At 39.9% G+C, this 17,305-nt stretch overlaps 1 protein-coding gene across 1 annotated transcript in view; it reads right to left on the bottom strand.

The window, feature by feature from the left end:
* Positions 1-17,305, bottom strand: part of LOC128636178 (G1/S-specific cyclin-D2-like) — a 68,662-nt gene that overhangs the window by 33,546 nt on the left and 17,811 nt on the right. The gene's annotated exons all lie outside the window — the stretch shown is intronic.

The raw sequence follows: 17,305 nt of genomic DNA, 5'->3' as shown, positions 1-17,305 counted from the left end.
CCTAACACTAATCCCCTGAAGATCATCCTACCTTGAGTCGTCTTCACTCAGCCGAGCCACCGATGGAACTGAAGAGGACATCCGGAGCGGAAGAAGTTAATCCTCCAAGCGGCGCTGAAGAAATCTTCCATCCGATGAAGTCATCATCCAGGCGGCGCTGAAGAAGTCTTCGATCCGGCCGATGTCATCTTCAAAGAGGCGCTGAAGAGGTCTTCTATCCGGGCGAAGTCATCTTCCAAGCCGGGTCTTGAATCTTCCTTCCGCCGACGCGGAACCACCTTCTTCACCGACGGACTACGACGAATGACGGCTCCTTTAAGGGACGTCATCGAAGATGGCGTCCCCTCAATTCCGATTGGCTGATAGGATTCTATCAGCCAATAGGAATTAAGGTAGGAAAAATCTGATTGGCTGATGGAATCAGCCAATCAGATTGAGCTTGCATTCTATTGGCTGTTCCGATCAGCCAATAGAATGCAAGCTCAATCTGATTGGCTGATTGGATCAGCCAATCGGATTGAACTTGAATCTGATTGGCTGATTCCATCAGCCAATCAGATTTTCCTACCTTAATTCCGATTGGCTGATAGAATTCTATCAGCCAATCGGAATTGAGGGGACACCATCTTGGATGACGTCCCTTAAAGGAGCCGTCATTCGTCGTAGTCCGTCGGTGAAGAAGGTGGTTCCGCGTCGGCGGAAGGAAGATTCAAGACCCGGCTTGGAAGATAACTTCGCCCGGATAGAAGACCTCTTCAGCGCCTCTTTGAAGATGACATCGGCCGGATCGAAGACTTCTTCAGCGCCGCCTGGATGATGACTTCATCGGATGGAAGATTTCTTCAGCGCCGCTTGGAGGATTAACTTCTTCCGCTCCGGATGTCCTCTTCAGTTCCATCGGTGGCTCGGCTGAGTGAAGACGACTCAAGGTAGGATGATCTTCAGGGGATTAGTGTTAGGTTTTTGTAAGGGGGGTTTGGGTTAGATTAGGGGTATGTGGGTGGTGGGTTTTAATGTTGGGGGGGGGTTGTATTTTTCTTTTACAGGCAAAAGAGCTGAACTTTTTGGGGCATGCCCCCACAAATGGCCCTTTTAAGGGCTGGTAAGGTAAAAGAGCTTTGAAATTTATGTAATTTAGAATAGGGTAGGGATTTTTTTTATTTTGGGGGGGTTTGTTATTTTATTAGGGGGCTTAGATTAGGTGTAAGTAGCTTAAAATTGTTGTAATATTTTTAACATGTTTGTAACTTAATTTTTTATTTTTTGTAACTTAGCTTTTTTTATTTTTTGTACTTTAGTTAGTTTATGTAATTGTATTTCATTGTAGTTATTTGTAGGTAGTTTATTTAGTTAATTTAATGATAGTGTAGTATTAGGTTTAATTGTAACTTAAGTTAGGATTTATTTTACAGGTAATTTTGTATTTCTTTTAGCTAGGTAGTTATTAAATAGTTAATAACTATTTAATAACTATTCTAACTAGCTAAAATAAATACAAAGTTACCTGTAAACTAAATATAAATCCTAAGATAGCTATAATATAAGTATTAATTACATTGTAGCTATCTTAGGGTTTATTTTACAGGTAAGTATTTATTTTTAAATAGGAATAATTTATTAAAGTATAGTGTAGTGTTAGGTGTAATTGTAACTTAGGTTAGGATTTATTTCACAGGTAAATTTCTCTTTATTTTAGCTAGGTAAGCTATTAAATAGTTAATAACTATTTAATAGTTATTGTACATGGTTAAAATAAATTGAAAGGTACCTGTAAAATAAATATAAATCCTAAGATAGCTAGAATATAATTATTATTTATATTGTAGCTATATTAGGGTTTATTTTATAAGTAAGTATTTAGTTTTAAATAGGATTCATTTAGTTAATAAGAGTTAATTTATTTAGATGTATTTAATTAATATTTAAGTTAGGGGGGCGTTATGGTTAGGGTTAGACTTAGGTTTAGGGGTTAATCATTTTATTACAGTGGCGGCGGCGTAGTGGGGGGCAGGATAGGGGTTAATACATTTATTATAGGTTGCGGCGGGTTCATGGAGCGGCGGTTTAGGGGTTAAACTATTTATTTAGTTGCGGAGAGGTGCGGGATCAGCAGGATAGGGGTTAATAATTTTACAATAGAGGGCGACGGTATAGGGGGGGCAGGATAGGGGTTACTAGGTATAATGTAGGTGGCAGCGGTGTCCGGGAGCGGCGGTTTAGGGGTTAATACATTTATAAGACTTGCGGCGGGGTCTAGGAGCGGCGGTTTAGGGGTTAATACATTTATAAGACTTGCGGCGGGGTCTAGGAGCGGCGGTTTAGGGGTTAGTAACTTTATTTAGTTGCGGGGGCCTCCGGGGGCGCCGGTATAGGGGGTAGAACAGTGTAGTTTAGTGTGAGTGCTTAGTGACAGGCTAGCAATAAAGCTGGGAAAAAGCCGAAGGGCAGCGAGATCGGATGAGTGATAACTGTCACAGTCCGCTGCTCATCGCCCCGCGGCTTTTTGACAGCTTTATTTGATAACTTAGGCGAACGTATTCAAGGTCCGCGGCGGCGAAGGTAGGCGAGCTTAGGCGGACGTATTGGGCCGGCGAAGCCAGAAAAGTAGACGGCTTGATAACTACCCCCCTACACGTGCAGTCAGGGGCCAATGTGCCGCCAATGGGAATAGTTTCAGTTCCCGCTGTGCTGCGCTAATAGGTTAAGATGATCTGTGTTCCCCTAGGTATCAATCACGTGTCAACCATGTGATATGCGTAGCAGGCAGGCGGAAAGTCAGAAACAAAAAAAACAAAAAAAAATTGTGCTGAAGCAGGGACACACCTACACACTGCTGCCGACACACTAGTGTGTCCCGACACACAGTTTGGAAAGCACTGCTTTAGAGACTGGGCTTTTTTGGCAGTTAGAAGGGAGAAGTCACCAACAAATGGGTGGACATCATTGTCAAGTGTTAGTAAGTGTCAGTGTTTAGAGAGTATGGCTTTAATATCTTGCTAACTTTTATTATAAGTAGTAATTATTCTTACTTTTTCTTTATTTGGTTTATCCCTAATGGGGTACAGAAAGAACTTCCTAGTGGTATTAATGGCTCTCATATAACCAACTTTTAAAGAATTTTTATTATACCTTCGTTTGCAAAAACAATCGTTTAAATCATCAGCATGTTTAAACAAAATGTCTGTGGAACAGTTTCGCCTATGTCTCAGATATTGGCCTATGGGGATACCATTTAACTGGGCTATAGGATGATGACTGGATGCTTCAAGGAGGGTATTTGCAGCGGTTGGTTTGCGATAGCTTTGAGTAAATAGATTGTTATTAACATCTAGTCAATAACAAATCCAAAAAAGGAATTTCTTTGTTACTGTATTCATATGTGAACTTCAGATTCTAAGTGTTCACATTTAAATAGGCCATGAACTTATGCAAAGATTCAACAGAGCCCTCCCAAAGCAACAAGACATCATCAATGGAACAAATCCATAAAAGGACCATTCCATCAAATTCATTTGGTATATCTAGCACTGCATCCATTTGCCCAAATAAAGACAAGCATAGGTGGGTGCACAGCAGGCCCCCATGGCAGTCCCCATAATCCGTTAGTAAAATTTACCATTAAACTTAAAGTAATTTCATTCCAAGACAAAACGTAACAAATGCATTACAAACTTAGTGTGTGTATCAAATCTAGTTCCTCTTTGTTTCAAGTAAAAATGTGAACTTACAATCCCCACGGGAATAGGGCCCTCAATCCCTCCTGTATGTGTTTGTAAATTTTGTCCTGTCTCTTACAAGTCTAGTATTATTTAAATGAATTGTATCCATGGACAGCGCTGCGGAATATGTTGGCGCTTAATAAATAAAGTATAATAATAATAAATAATAAGTAAAAATGTGCGGCATTAATCCCCAAATGATGCAGGGTAAAGGAATATAGGGCCTCTATGTCAATTGTAACTAGTAATGTATTATCAGATAGTACAATGCCATCCAACTTACATAATACCTCAGTGGTATATTTTACAAAAGAGGGGATAGAGGTAAAAAATGGCCTTAGGTTCCAGTCAACATATTTGGCAGTATTCTCAAGTAATCCTCCCTGTAACTTGGGTATGGTATAAAATGTTGGAATTCTGGGAAATTTTACTATTAAAAAATAATTTTCACTAGAATTAATTACACCATTACACATAGCCTCATTTAAAATAACATCTAATTAAACCATATATTCGGTGGTTGGATCATGAGACAATGTCTTATATTGGTTTTTGCAGGAGACTTGCCTCTAGCATTCTTTAAAATAGTCAATGGTGTTAAGTACCACCACATTCCCGCCTTTATCTGACGGTTTGATGATTATAGACGGGTCACTGGCCATTTCCTGCAAAGCCAATCTTTTAGATCTTAAATTATCATTTACTGGGTAGTTTATCTTTAATGCCTTTAGATCCTGTTCAACTAATTTTACAAAATTGGAGATGGTAGATACAGTAGATAGTGCAGGCATATAGGTTGATTTCGGTTTAAATGGAGTAAAGCCGATATGAGACTGGGTTGGGGAAATTTCACTGTGAACACTTTCACTGAAAAGGATTTCTAGGTCCTCCAGTGATTGTCTTTCTTGCCTATCCAAACTTAGAGAGGGTATTTTCTGTGCAAAGGATTTTTTTGAGAATTACTTTATGAGCAAATAAATTTAAATCTTTCATAATTGTGAACTTGTCAATTTTATTAGTAGGACAAAAGGTTAAACTTCTAAAAAATGAATGTTTGTTTAAGTACTATTAGTTTCCACGGAGAATTGGGTTGCAATTTAGTATCTTTTGTATAGGTGTCTATTGCTATAACAATTTTTGTGTTGAACTTGGTATTAACAACCATCTATCCACAGGTTGAATTGTCTGTGGTAGAATAAAACGCATGAAAGCAATTAGGTGACTGTTTGTTGTGGTGTGCCTTCCATAAATCTGCCTCTCCATTGTTGCTTTTGATTATGGACTATGGGTTTGTGCTGGATAAAGGGTCACGCTTTCTCTTTTTTCTTGTTTTCTTTATATATATACTGTGTGTGTGTGTGTGTGTGTGTGTGTGTATATATATATATATATATATAAAATGGCTGCAGCACTCCAAATTGCATTTTAAAGTTTTATATATATATATAGATAGCTCTATGGATGTCATGATATTGAATATAGAGTTTGCCAACTGGGAGCTAAATACTCTGGGGCAAGCTATGGGCTTGTTTACATTGAGCCGTATTTAGGTTTGCGTGCGCTCGCAAAACGATAAATATGCTGTTGGAAGCAATTTCGTTCACAGACTGCTTCCAATGGCCCATTATACCTCAATTTCGGCAACCGGACTCCTGTTGCCAAAAACATTTTTGTGTCCCATAGAAAGTAAACGCTACGGAATTTGGCAGCGCTATACAAATAAATGATGATGATGATGATAATAATAATAATACACTGTCGGAGGCTGTCGATACATTGAGAAAAATTACACATAGCTCAACTAGGTGTAAAATAGGAGACTATTTCCCATTAAAATCTAACCCGCCTCCCAAAAATAAAGCCGACACGTCAAAACCCCTCTATCCGCCATCCCCCCCACATCGCAACTAATAATAAATGTATTAACCTCTAAACCACCATCCCCCCACATCACAACTAATACAAGTTATTAACCCCTAATCCGCCACCCACCCACAACGCAAAGTATCTAATTACACTATTAACCCCTAAGACGCCATCCCCCACATCGCAACTAACAATTTTTTTTATTAACCACTAAACTGCCATCCCCCCACATCACAACTAACAATGAAATGTATTAACCACTAAACCGCCATCCCCCCACATCGCAAAGTACCTAATTATTCTATTAACCCCTAATCTGCCATCCCCACACAACACAAAGTACCTATTTAACCTATTAACCCCTAATCCGCCATCCCTCCACCACTCAAAGTAGTAATCTAATCACTAAGCCCCCTAACATAACACCCCTTAAGTTAACCCCCATTACATAAAATAAAAAAGACTAATAAACTAATAAATTAATTAAAATACCAAAATTAAAAATCCTAATCTAAAATTAAAATAAAAAATCCTAACATTACATAAAAAAGAAAACCTAAGATTAAATTTAAATATAAAATCTAAGATTACATAAAATAAAAAATAATCGAAGATCACAAAAAAAATGAAATTATCCAAAAAAGGGGATGTTAGGTTAGGGGGCTTAGTGATTAGAATAAGGTTGGGTTACCATGTAGTAACCAATTCATTTTCAAGAAATCCGGCATCGCTTGGAAGCGTTGACACAACGCTAACTTACACCTACATGAAAAGGGCGACTGCACGAAATCCGCAAACTATTTTAATGGAAACCTGGTACTAAAATGAAGCCGTAAATTACTTTTAACTGCCGGCAACTTCGGTAGCTTACGACTCCATTTTTAACAGCTTAATAGAAACGAGCCCTATATCGGCACAACAGGATAAGGAAAAAAAAAGGAGGAAATTGTCAGTAAAGGGGGGATATCAGCATATTATTAACAAAACTAAGGAGACTTATTTAAACAAGAGGTGGAGGAACGTAGGTGCCAGAAGTTCCAGCACCATGAGCATGATTATGTCACCAGAAGTGTACCGCTGGAATCATACAAGGAGGAGGCCGACCAGTTTTGCAAGATGGAGGATAACAACATGCCCCAGAGAAAGTGTGGACTCCGATTCAGGATCATTTACAGGCTCTGATGACAAAAGGAACACAAAAAACAAAGTACCGCCTCTTTTTTGGAGGAGAGTACCGTGAATACGGGAGGAGGTGGTGGAAGACTGGAAGGAGCAGGAAACAGAGGTATGGGGAAGCGATCTTGTTCCAGCTACAGAAGGAGGTGAATATAATGAACCTGAGATTAATGTATTAAGCAAATGATTATCATTTTGTCCTACTTAACAACCAAACTCCTTTTAGTTTGATGATTGACCTATCCCAATGTTTTAAGTCATTAAGACTTAAAGGGACATTCCAGTAAAAATGTAACTGCACATACTCTTCAGCCAAAAAGAAAGAGAGGTAGCCGTAGCTTTCTGACCCCTACGTTTCCCCGAAAAAACGACAAACAAGGAAGACGATTGACGAAAATCCTTAGTCGCCTGTAAGTAGAACTTCAAAGCATGGACCACGTCCAAATTATGTAACAGACGCTCCTTCGCAGAAGAAGGATAAGGACACAAGGAAGAAACAACAATATCCTGATTAATATTCCTATTTGAAACAACCTTAGGAAGAAAACCAGGTTTGGTACGTAACACTACCTTATCTGAATTCAAAACAAGATAAGGATATTCACGTTGTAATGTCGAAAGCTCAGATACTCTGCAAGTAGAAGAAATAGCAACCAAAAACAAAACTTTCCAAGATAAAAACTTAATAGCTATTGAATGCATAGGTTCAAACGGAACCCCTTGAAGAACTCTAAGAACTAAATTCAAACTCCAAGGAGGAGCAATTGGTCTAAATACAGCTCTGATTCTAGTCAGAGCCTGACAAAAGGATTGGACCTCTGGAATATCTGCCAGACACTTGTGTAACAAAATAGATAAAGCAGAAATCTGTCCCTTCAAGGAACTTGCTGACAACCCTTTCTCCATTCCTTCTTGGAGAAAAGATAAAATCCTGGGAATCCTAACTCTACTCCATGAGTAGCCCTTGGATTCACACCAATAAAGATATTTACGCCATATCTTATGATAAATTTGTCTAGTAACAGGCTTACACGCCTGAATCAAGGTATCTATAACCGAATCAGAAAACCCATGCTGAGACAAAATTAAGCGTTCAATCTCCAAGCAGTCAGCTGCAGAGGAACTAGATTCGGATGATGGAAGGGACCCTAAATGAGAAGGTCTTTCCTCAATGGGAGCTTCCACGGTGGCTGAGATGACATGTCCACCAGATCAGCATACCAAATCCTGCGAGGCCACGCTGGGGCGATGAAGAGCATCGATGCCCTCTCCTGTTTGAATCGAGCAATCACCCGGGGAAGAGCAAACGGAGGGAATACATAAGCTAGGCTGAAAGACCAAGGCACTGCCAAGGCATCTATTAGCATGGCCTGTGGATCCCTGGACCTAGACCCGTATTCCGGAAGCTTAGCATTCTGACGGGATGCCATGAGGTCCAACTCCGGCCTACCCAATCTGAGAATCAGGGTGGAAAATACCTCCGGATGGAGATCCCACTCTCCTGGATGAAATGTCTGCCTGCTTAGAAAATCTACTTCCCAGTTTTCTACCCCTGGGATGTAGATCGCCGACAGATGGCAAGAGTGAAACTCCGCCCACTGTATTATCTTGGCTACTTCTGTCATCGCTAAGGAACTCTTCGTTCCTCCCTGATGATTGATGTAAGCTACCGTCGTTATGTTGTCCGACTGGAATCTGATGAATTGGGCTGAAGCCAACTGAGGCCAAGCCTGAAGCGCATTGAATATCGCTCTCAACCCTAGAATATCGATGGGAAGGAGAGACTTTGCCTGAGTCCATACACCCTGAGCCCTTAGGGAGTTCCAGACTGCACCCCAACCTAACAGGCTGGTATCCGTTGTCACTATCACCCATGAGGGCCAGCGGGAAAAAAAAAGTCCCCTGGGATAGATGATCCAGTGACAACCACCATAGAAGAGAGTCCCTTGTCTCCGGATCCAGATTTATTTGAGGAGACAAATCTGTATAATCTCCATTCCAGTGCCTGAGCATGTCTAATTGCAGAGGCCTGAGATGATAATGAGCAAATGGAACGATGTCCATTGCCGCCACCATCAATCCAAATACTTCTATGCACTGTGAGCCACTGATGGACGAGGATAGCTGAATGAGTCAACATGTATTTAGATCTTTAACTTTCTGACCTCCGTCAGAAAAATCATCAGTGAAAGAAAGTCGATTATGGTTCCTAGAAAGGGCATTCCTTTCTGAGGAACTAACGAACTCTTTTCCAAATTTACTTTCCACCAGTGGGTCCTTAGGAAGGAAAGCACAATGTCGGTATGGGACCTTGCCAGTTGAAAAGATGACGCCTGGAGCAGTATATCGTCCAGAAAAGGCGATGCCCCGCGGACTGAGAACCGCCAACAAAGACCCCAAAACCTATGTGAAAATTCTGGGTGCCATGGTCAGACCGAAAGGGAGAGCCACAAACTGAAAATGTTTGTCTAGAAAGGCAAACCTCTGGAACTTGTGATGATCTTGTGGATAGGAACATACAGATATGCATCCATTAGATCCACTGTCGTCATAAACTGACCCTCCTGTATCAATGGAAGGATGGTACGACTAATGTCCATCCTAAAAGATGGAACTCTGAGGAACTTGTATAAACTCCGGTGGCCTAAGAGAGGTCTGAAGGTTCCCTCCTTCTTGGGAACTACAAAACAGAGTTGATAAAAACCCTGCCCCTGTATAGAAACAGGACAAAGGACTCCCATGGAATAGAGGTCTCTTATATAATGTAAGACCGCCAATTTTATTTTATATATATATTATTTTTTTTTATAAGGTCTGCAGATAAACATGAAAGCAAACACCTGTCCACTTTGAATCCCGGAAACAGTATTTTCCAATTGTCCAGGGATTCCGAACATCTTGAACCCAATCCTGAGCTCCATCAAGCCAGGTTCCAAGAAAACCTTCTTATAATGAATCATTAAAATAAAACATTTTTAGACCCAGTGCACACAGCTGTCTAACAAGACTCTAATCAAAAGGCTCAGTGATCTGGGACAGAGAAACCAGAAACCTATCCCCTCTGATAACCTCAAGGCAAAAATTTGAAATAAAGGACTTAGCCCATTTGAAAGCCTACATCCTATCCTGGTTTTTATCCATGGGAGTTTCTGACGTAATAGAATCAGACAACACATCAACCCAATATGCCGTAATACCAATGACATTAGCAAAGTACACCGCCGGTTGCCCTTGTAACCCCTGGTGGATATTCTAAGTCTAAGGGTATAGTAGTTCTCATATCTAAGCTGGAAACTACCCCTTCCACCCTAGGGAATGATTGCCCAGCCTCCATAGCCGAGTCGGCTATGGGAAACAACTCCTTAAACATAGGAAATGCGGTGAATAGCTGTAGCTGGTTGTAAACTGCAAACCTTCCGCTAGCTAGACAGCTAAGCCACCCATTAGGCTACTACAGCTGGCTGTTTCCATTCTTCACAGCTTGCTGGACGCACTAGGAACACTAACACCGGTAATGTTGGAGTCGCCCAGGGTAGCTAAAACCTCCTAAACTAACAAATGGAGGTGTGCAAGCTAAAAACTGAAATAAAAAATAACCTCAGGATCAAATTAAATAGTGTCCCATTTGAGTATGATAATTTAACAAACTCCCCTTTTCCTCTCTCTGACCATCATCTCCTAACTTGCAACATCACTTCCCTACCTACGACTCCCCCTCCCTCTACCCCTCACACCAAACTTCACAGAAGCACTAAGTCACTAGATCTGCATCATTTCGCTAGCTCTCTCAAAACTCTCCTCTCATCCATCACCTCCTTTTCCTGCCCTGACCAATCTATCTGCCAGTATAATTCCACCCTTACATTGGTCATTGACACTCTGGCCCCTCCAACCTTAGCTCAGAAACCACACTCACATCCCCAGCCCTGGCATACTCCTCTGACACGATACCTACGCAGATGCTCCCGTACTGCTGAGCGACATTGGAGGAAATCTCGGAGTTCAGCTGACTTTCTTCACTACAAGTTCATCCTGAACTCCTACTATTCTGCCCTTAATCTTTATAAGCAACATTATTTTTCTAATCTCATCTCTACTCTTTCCTCTAACCCTAAACGTCTGTTCTCCATGTTCAACACTCTTCTTCGCCCACCCCCACCTCCTAACACAACCTCTCTCTCAGCTCAAGATTTTGCAAGCCACTTCAACAACAAAATTCACTCCATCAGAAGTGAAATCAGCTCTCAACATACTTCCAATCTCCCACCCCCTCAAAAGCTCACGATCACCCAAAACCCAAATATCCAAAAATGCAGCTCTTTTGCCCCTGTTAATGAGGATGAAGTTTCTGCCCTTATACTGTCCTCCCACCTCACTACCTGTCCCCTCGACCCCATCCCCTCACAGCTACTCCCCTCCCTTTCTTCTACCCTCACCCCCATACTCACTCACACACATTTTCAACCTCTCCCTCAGCACTGGTATATTTCCCTCATCTCTAAAACATGCACTGGTCACACCTATCCTCAAAAAACCTTCCCTTGATCCAACCTCCCCTTCCAATTAACGCCCTATTTCCCTACTCCCTCTTGCCTCAAAGCTCCTTGAAAAGCTAGTTTACGCACGTCTATCCCATTTCCTTACACTAAACTCTCTTCTTGACCCACTGCAATATGGATTTCGTTCCCATCACTCTACAGAGACAGCAATTGTCAAGGTTACCAATGACCTACTTACAGCAAAATCCAAAGGCCACTTCTCTCTGCTTATCTTCCTTGACCTGTCTGCAGCCTTTGACACTGTTGACCACCCTCTTCTGCTCCAAACCCTCCAATCCTTCGGCATCTGTGACACAGCCCTCTCGTGGTTCTCTTCCTATCTGACTAACCGTACATTTAGTGTAGCCTTCTCCGGAGCATCCTCTGCCCCGTTACCACTTTCTGTTGGGGTACCTCAAGGCTCTGTCCTTGGTCCCCTTCTCTTTTCAATCTACACGTCGTCACTAGGTTCCTTAATAAAGTCCCATGGGCTTCAATACCATTTGTATGCCGATGACACCCAAATCTACCTCTCTGCACCAGACCTACCTCCTTCCTTACTAACCCGTGTCACTAACTGTCTTTCTCACATCTCATCTTGGATGTCCTCTCACTACCTTAAGCTAAATCTCTCCAAAACTGAACTCCTTATTTTTCCCCCTTCTTCCAATGTCTCCACCCCCAAAATTTCTATAACTGTTGATAATTCCATCATTACCCCTACCCCGCACGCCCGATGACTTGGGGTCACACTTGACTCAGATCTTTCCTTCACTCCTCACATTCAGTCCTTGGCTAAAGCCTGCCGCTTCCACCTTAAAAACATTGCTAAAATTAGACATTTCCTTACACAAGATACAACCAAGATTTTAATCTCATCCTTTCCCGCCTCGACTACTGCAATTCCGTCCTCTCTGGTCTACCTAGCTGCCGCATAGCTCCTTTACAATCCATTATGAATGCCTCTGCCAGGCTCATCTTCCTTACTCGTCGCTCTTCATCTGCTGCTCCTCTCTGCCAATCCCTTCACTGGCTTCCTCTTGCCTCTAGGATCAAACACAAAACTCTCACTCTGATATATAAATCTCTCAACTGCACTGCTCCCCCCTACATCTCAGAACTTGTCTCTAGATACTCTCCCTTCCGTCCCCTTCGATCAGCTCAGGATCTCCTCCTCTCCTCCTCTATTGTTACTTCCTCACATTCACGTTTACAGGACTTCTCCAGACTGGCCCCCATCTTGTGGAATTCCCTGCCTCGCTCCATAAGACTCTCCCCTAGTTTTAACAGCTTCAAGCACTCCCTAAAAACTCTACTATTCAGGGATGCTTACAACCAGCACTAACCTTTCCTATCGCCATTGCTTTCCCCTTGAACCCCTTAGATTGTAAGCCTATGGGCCCAGCTGTTTACAGATCGCTTCATAAGAGCCGACTACAACAGTGAAACTCTCAGCAGGGCCCTCTACCCACTTGACCCCTACAAAAGCTATCCTATACACCGACTATGTTTACAGCGCTGCAGAATCTGTTGGCGCTCTACAAATACCTGATAATAATAATAATAATAATTCTCTCTCAGGTAATCCCAAATTATCTTCCTCTTTCAGGTAATAGGGAAGAACCATTCGGAATAAAAACTAGTTAATCAAGTTTCAATTATAAATGATTGAAAATAAGACCTCTATGCAGAACAACTCCGGATGGAGTGAGAAAGAAAGCGCAGAGCACTGTATGTGGCCATAAAGTTTAGAGGGACACTATAGTAGAAGTGTGTGGCAGAGATAGAACATTGGCAGCAGACTCCTCACAAGGATGAATGAAACCAATCAACAAGCCAAATTTTGTAATAAAAGTTAACAATAAAAAACGTTACCGTCTCTTTAAATTTTAAAAGGTAACTTTTTTTTTTTTTAGAAAAAACACTTATTAAAAAATAAACTGAATCTCTGTTCTTCCTCTAACGCTTTCCCTGCAATATGTGGAAAGCAGACAACGCATCAGAACTCGTGAAGAGAGCGAAGTCTAGTTTGTTGTAGAAGAGACGCAGGGCACTGCATGTGAGGGCAATACAATTTTGGATCTGTAATTAGATTTCCAAGAATAAAATTCCTCACAGGAGTAATGGAAAATGAGTTGGTGGATAAAACATTGTGCAACAACACAAAAGAAAGAATCCCTGCATAGTCTCTTGGTCCATTTTTCACAAAAAACCCAAGATTTACCAACGAATTCTATAATGCTATAATAAATTTAGAAACATTACTGTCCCTTTAAATTTTAAAAGGGTAATTTAAATTTTTTATTTATTTATTTAAACATGAACTGTTTTAAAACCTAGGCAATTTATGGCACAGCCGTCGCGCATTATCAACACCCCTCAGTTAAGAAAAACTGCTGAGGAGCTTGTCGAAAAGAAAAACTATCTCCCTCTGATCAGTCATCAGATCGGGACTTCACCGCAATAGTGGAAAAAACATCTCCGGTCCGAAATACGCACATGATTAAGAAGGTGCGTAATAGGACCTGTAACAGAGTAACTCAGCCGCCGTGGGCGTTAACAAAAAAACAAATAGCTCCCGGCATGTTTTTCTTACTATGTAAACGCCGGGAGAAGAAAAAAGGTGCGCTCGTCCAAGGACCGCCCTTTGTGGGCGTTAACAACAAATACCTCACCGCCGACATGTTTAATTAATAAAATGAGTTAGAAACATGTATATGACCGCAGGTAGATTACCCCAGAGACTTTTTAACAACAAAAGTGCCCAATTAAGTCCGCCACAGGCAACATCAGTACAGACATCTCCCGGACGGTATGTCTTCTCTAAGAACCGCCGGGAGATGTGATTACCACCATTGTTTTGTGAATTAAATATAGAAAGCCCTCCAGTGCCTGCGCTGGCTGTCGCATTTAGTCTCATATGAAGCAGAGACAAGTTATGCCAATAAAAATAAAGTGCCCAATTCCATTAAGGGCTTCCTTATTCCATCTAAACAAAGCAAGTGCCCAACTTCTTGTGAGTCCTCTTTTCTTGTAACCCCAGAAATAAAAGTCAGCACTTACCTCAATCTGCCCGACAGCAAAGGCAGTCCACCCGGCTTGCGAGGTCCTAATTTTCTCCTCACATTGGCCTGTGGAAATAAAAAGTACTGAGTTTTACTCTTCCCTCAGACTTTTCAAGCAGGGCAGCAGCAGTATGGGAGGCGCAGTGAGAATAATGTCCCACCAGTTCCCATTGCTTTAAAGCCACCAAATGCTTCTCTTTTTACTCAAGTGACTGATCTGGTCTAGGCTACACCCCAGAACAAAGAAGCACACTGAGGCACCACTTTTAAAAATAATAAACTCTTGATTGAAGAATCTATAACACCTCACTTTGCCTCTTCCTATCACTAACACAGGCAAAGAGAATGATTGGAGTGGGAGGGAAGGGAGGAGCTATATATACAGCTCTGCTGTGGTGCTCTTTGCCTCTTCCTGCTGACCAGGAGGCGTAATCCCACAAGTAAGGATGAAATCCGTGGACTCATCGTATCTTGAAAAATTAAAGCTGACTAGAAAATATCACCTGAACATCTCTATGTAAAAAAGAAAGATATTTTACCTCAAAAGTTTCTCAGTAGCCACATCCCATTGTAAAGGATTTCTAAGCAGCATCTCAGTATGTCTGTCCCGGGACAGTGGAAGGAGCGAGCTTTCATGCACACTCGTCTTATTTCCCTATTCAGTGTACGGAAGTTTACAATGAAATCTCATGAGAGTTAAGTGAAATCTCATGAGATCACAGTAAGAGTTCATGACCTCAGCACTGTTGATGCTGATTGGCTGCTGTTAATTTCTTCATTTTTTTTTAATTTTTTTTTACCTGCAGCTGGGAGCAGCTGAGTATAACTTTTTACACAGAACTTACTCTGCTGAGCTGAGGAAATTGTGAGGTAAAAATATCTTCCTTTATTACATAGAGATGCTCAGGTGATATTTTCCTGTCAGCTTTTTACAGTTATACTGCATCAGTTTCAAGTGATTTAGCATATGAGTATTATGTCCCTTTAATTTATTAATAATAATTTTATATAACTTTTAATATCATTCATAAACTTATTTATTCATTCTTAATTATGCTCTTATTAAATCCTTTAGTATTATGTCCCTTTAATATCAAGTGATTTAGCATATGAGTATTATGTCCCTTTAATATCAAGTGATTTAGCATATGAGTATTATGTCCCTTTAATACCAAGTGATTTAGCATATGAGTATTATGTCCCTTTAATATCAAGTGATTTAGCGTATGAGTATTATGTCCCTTTAATATCAAGTGATTTAGCGTATGAGTATTATGTCCCTTTAATACCAAGTGATTTAGCATATGAGTATTATGTCCCTTTAATATCAAGTGATTTAGCGTATGAGTATTATGTCCCTTTAATATCAAGTGATTTAGCGTATGAGTATTATGTCCCTTTTAATATCAAGTGATTTAGCATATGAGTATTATGTCCCTTTAATATCAAGTGATTTAGCGTATGAGTATTATGTCCCTTTAATATCAAGTGATTTAGCATATGAGTATTATATCCCTTTAATATCAAGTGATTTAGCATATGAGTATTATGTCCCTTTAATATCAAGTGATTTAGCATATGAGTATTATGTCCCTTTAATATCAAGTGATTTAGCATATGAGTATTATGTCCCTTTAATATCAAGTGATTTAGCATATGAGTATTATGTCCCTTTAATATCAAGTGATTTAGCATATGGGTATTATGTCCCTTTAATATCAAGTGATTTAGCATATGAGTATTATGTCCCTTTAATATCAAGTGATTTAGCATATGAGTATTATGTCCCTTTAATATCAAGTGATTTAGCATATGAGTATTATGTCCCTTTAATATCAAGTGATTTAGCATATGAGTATTATGTCCCTTTAATATCAAGTGATTTAGCATATGAGTATTATGTCCCTTTAATATCAAGTGATTTAGCATATGAGTATTATGTCCCTTTAATACCAAGTGATTTAGCATATGAGTATTATGTCCCTTTAATATCAAGTGATTTAGCATATGAGTATTATGTCCCTTTAATATCAAGTGATTTAGCATATGGGTATTATGTCCCTTTAATATCAAGTGATTTAGCATATGAGTATTATGTCCCTTTAATATCAAGTGATTTAGCATATGAGTATTATGTCCCTTTAATATCAAGTGATTTAGCATATGGGTATTATGTCCCTTTAATATCAAGTGATTTAGCATATGGGTATTATGTCCCTTTAATATCAAGTGATTTAGCATATGAGTATTATGTCCCTTTAATATCAAGTGATTTAGCATATGAGTATTATGTCCCTTTAGTATCAAGTGATTTAGCATATGAGTATTATGTCCCTTTAATATCAAGTGATTTAGCATATGAGTATTATGTCCCTTTAGTATCAAGTGATTTAGCATATGAGTATTATCTCCCTTTAATATCAAGTGATTTAGCATATGAGTATTATGTCCCTTTAATATCAAGTGATTTAGCATATGAGTATTATGTCCCTTTAATATCAAGTGATTTAGCATATGAGTATTATGTCCCTTTAATATCAAGTGATTTAGCATATGGGTATTATGCCCCTTTAATATCAAGTGATTTAGCATATGAGTATTATGTCCCTTTAATATCAAGTGATTTAGCATATGAGTATTATGTCCCTTTAATATCAAGTGATTTAGCATATGAGTATTATGTCCCTTTAATATCAAGTGATTTAGCATATGAGTATTATGTCCCTTTAATATCAAGTGATTTAGCATATGGGTATTATGTCCCTTTAATATCAAGTGATTTAGCATATGGGTATTATGTCCCTTTAATATCAAGTGATTTAGCATATGGGTATTATGTCCCTTTAATATCAAGTGATTTAGCATATGGGTATTATGTCCCTTTAATATCAAGTGATTTAGCATATGAGTATTATGTCCCTTTAATATCAAGTGATTTAGC

The sequence above is a fragment of the Bombina bombina genome, chromosome 7 (assembly GCF_027579735.1).
Source record: "Bombina bombina isolate aBomBom1 chromosome 7, aBomBom1.pri, whole genome shotgun sequence".
Classification (NCBI taxonomy): Eukaryota; Metazoa; Chordata; class Amphibia; order Anura; family Bombinatoridae; genus Bombina; species Bombina bombina.
Note: the sequence above shows the minus strand (reverse complement) of the source record. Positions and strands in the feature narration are given on the sequence as shown.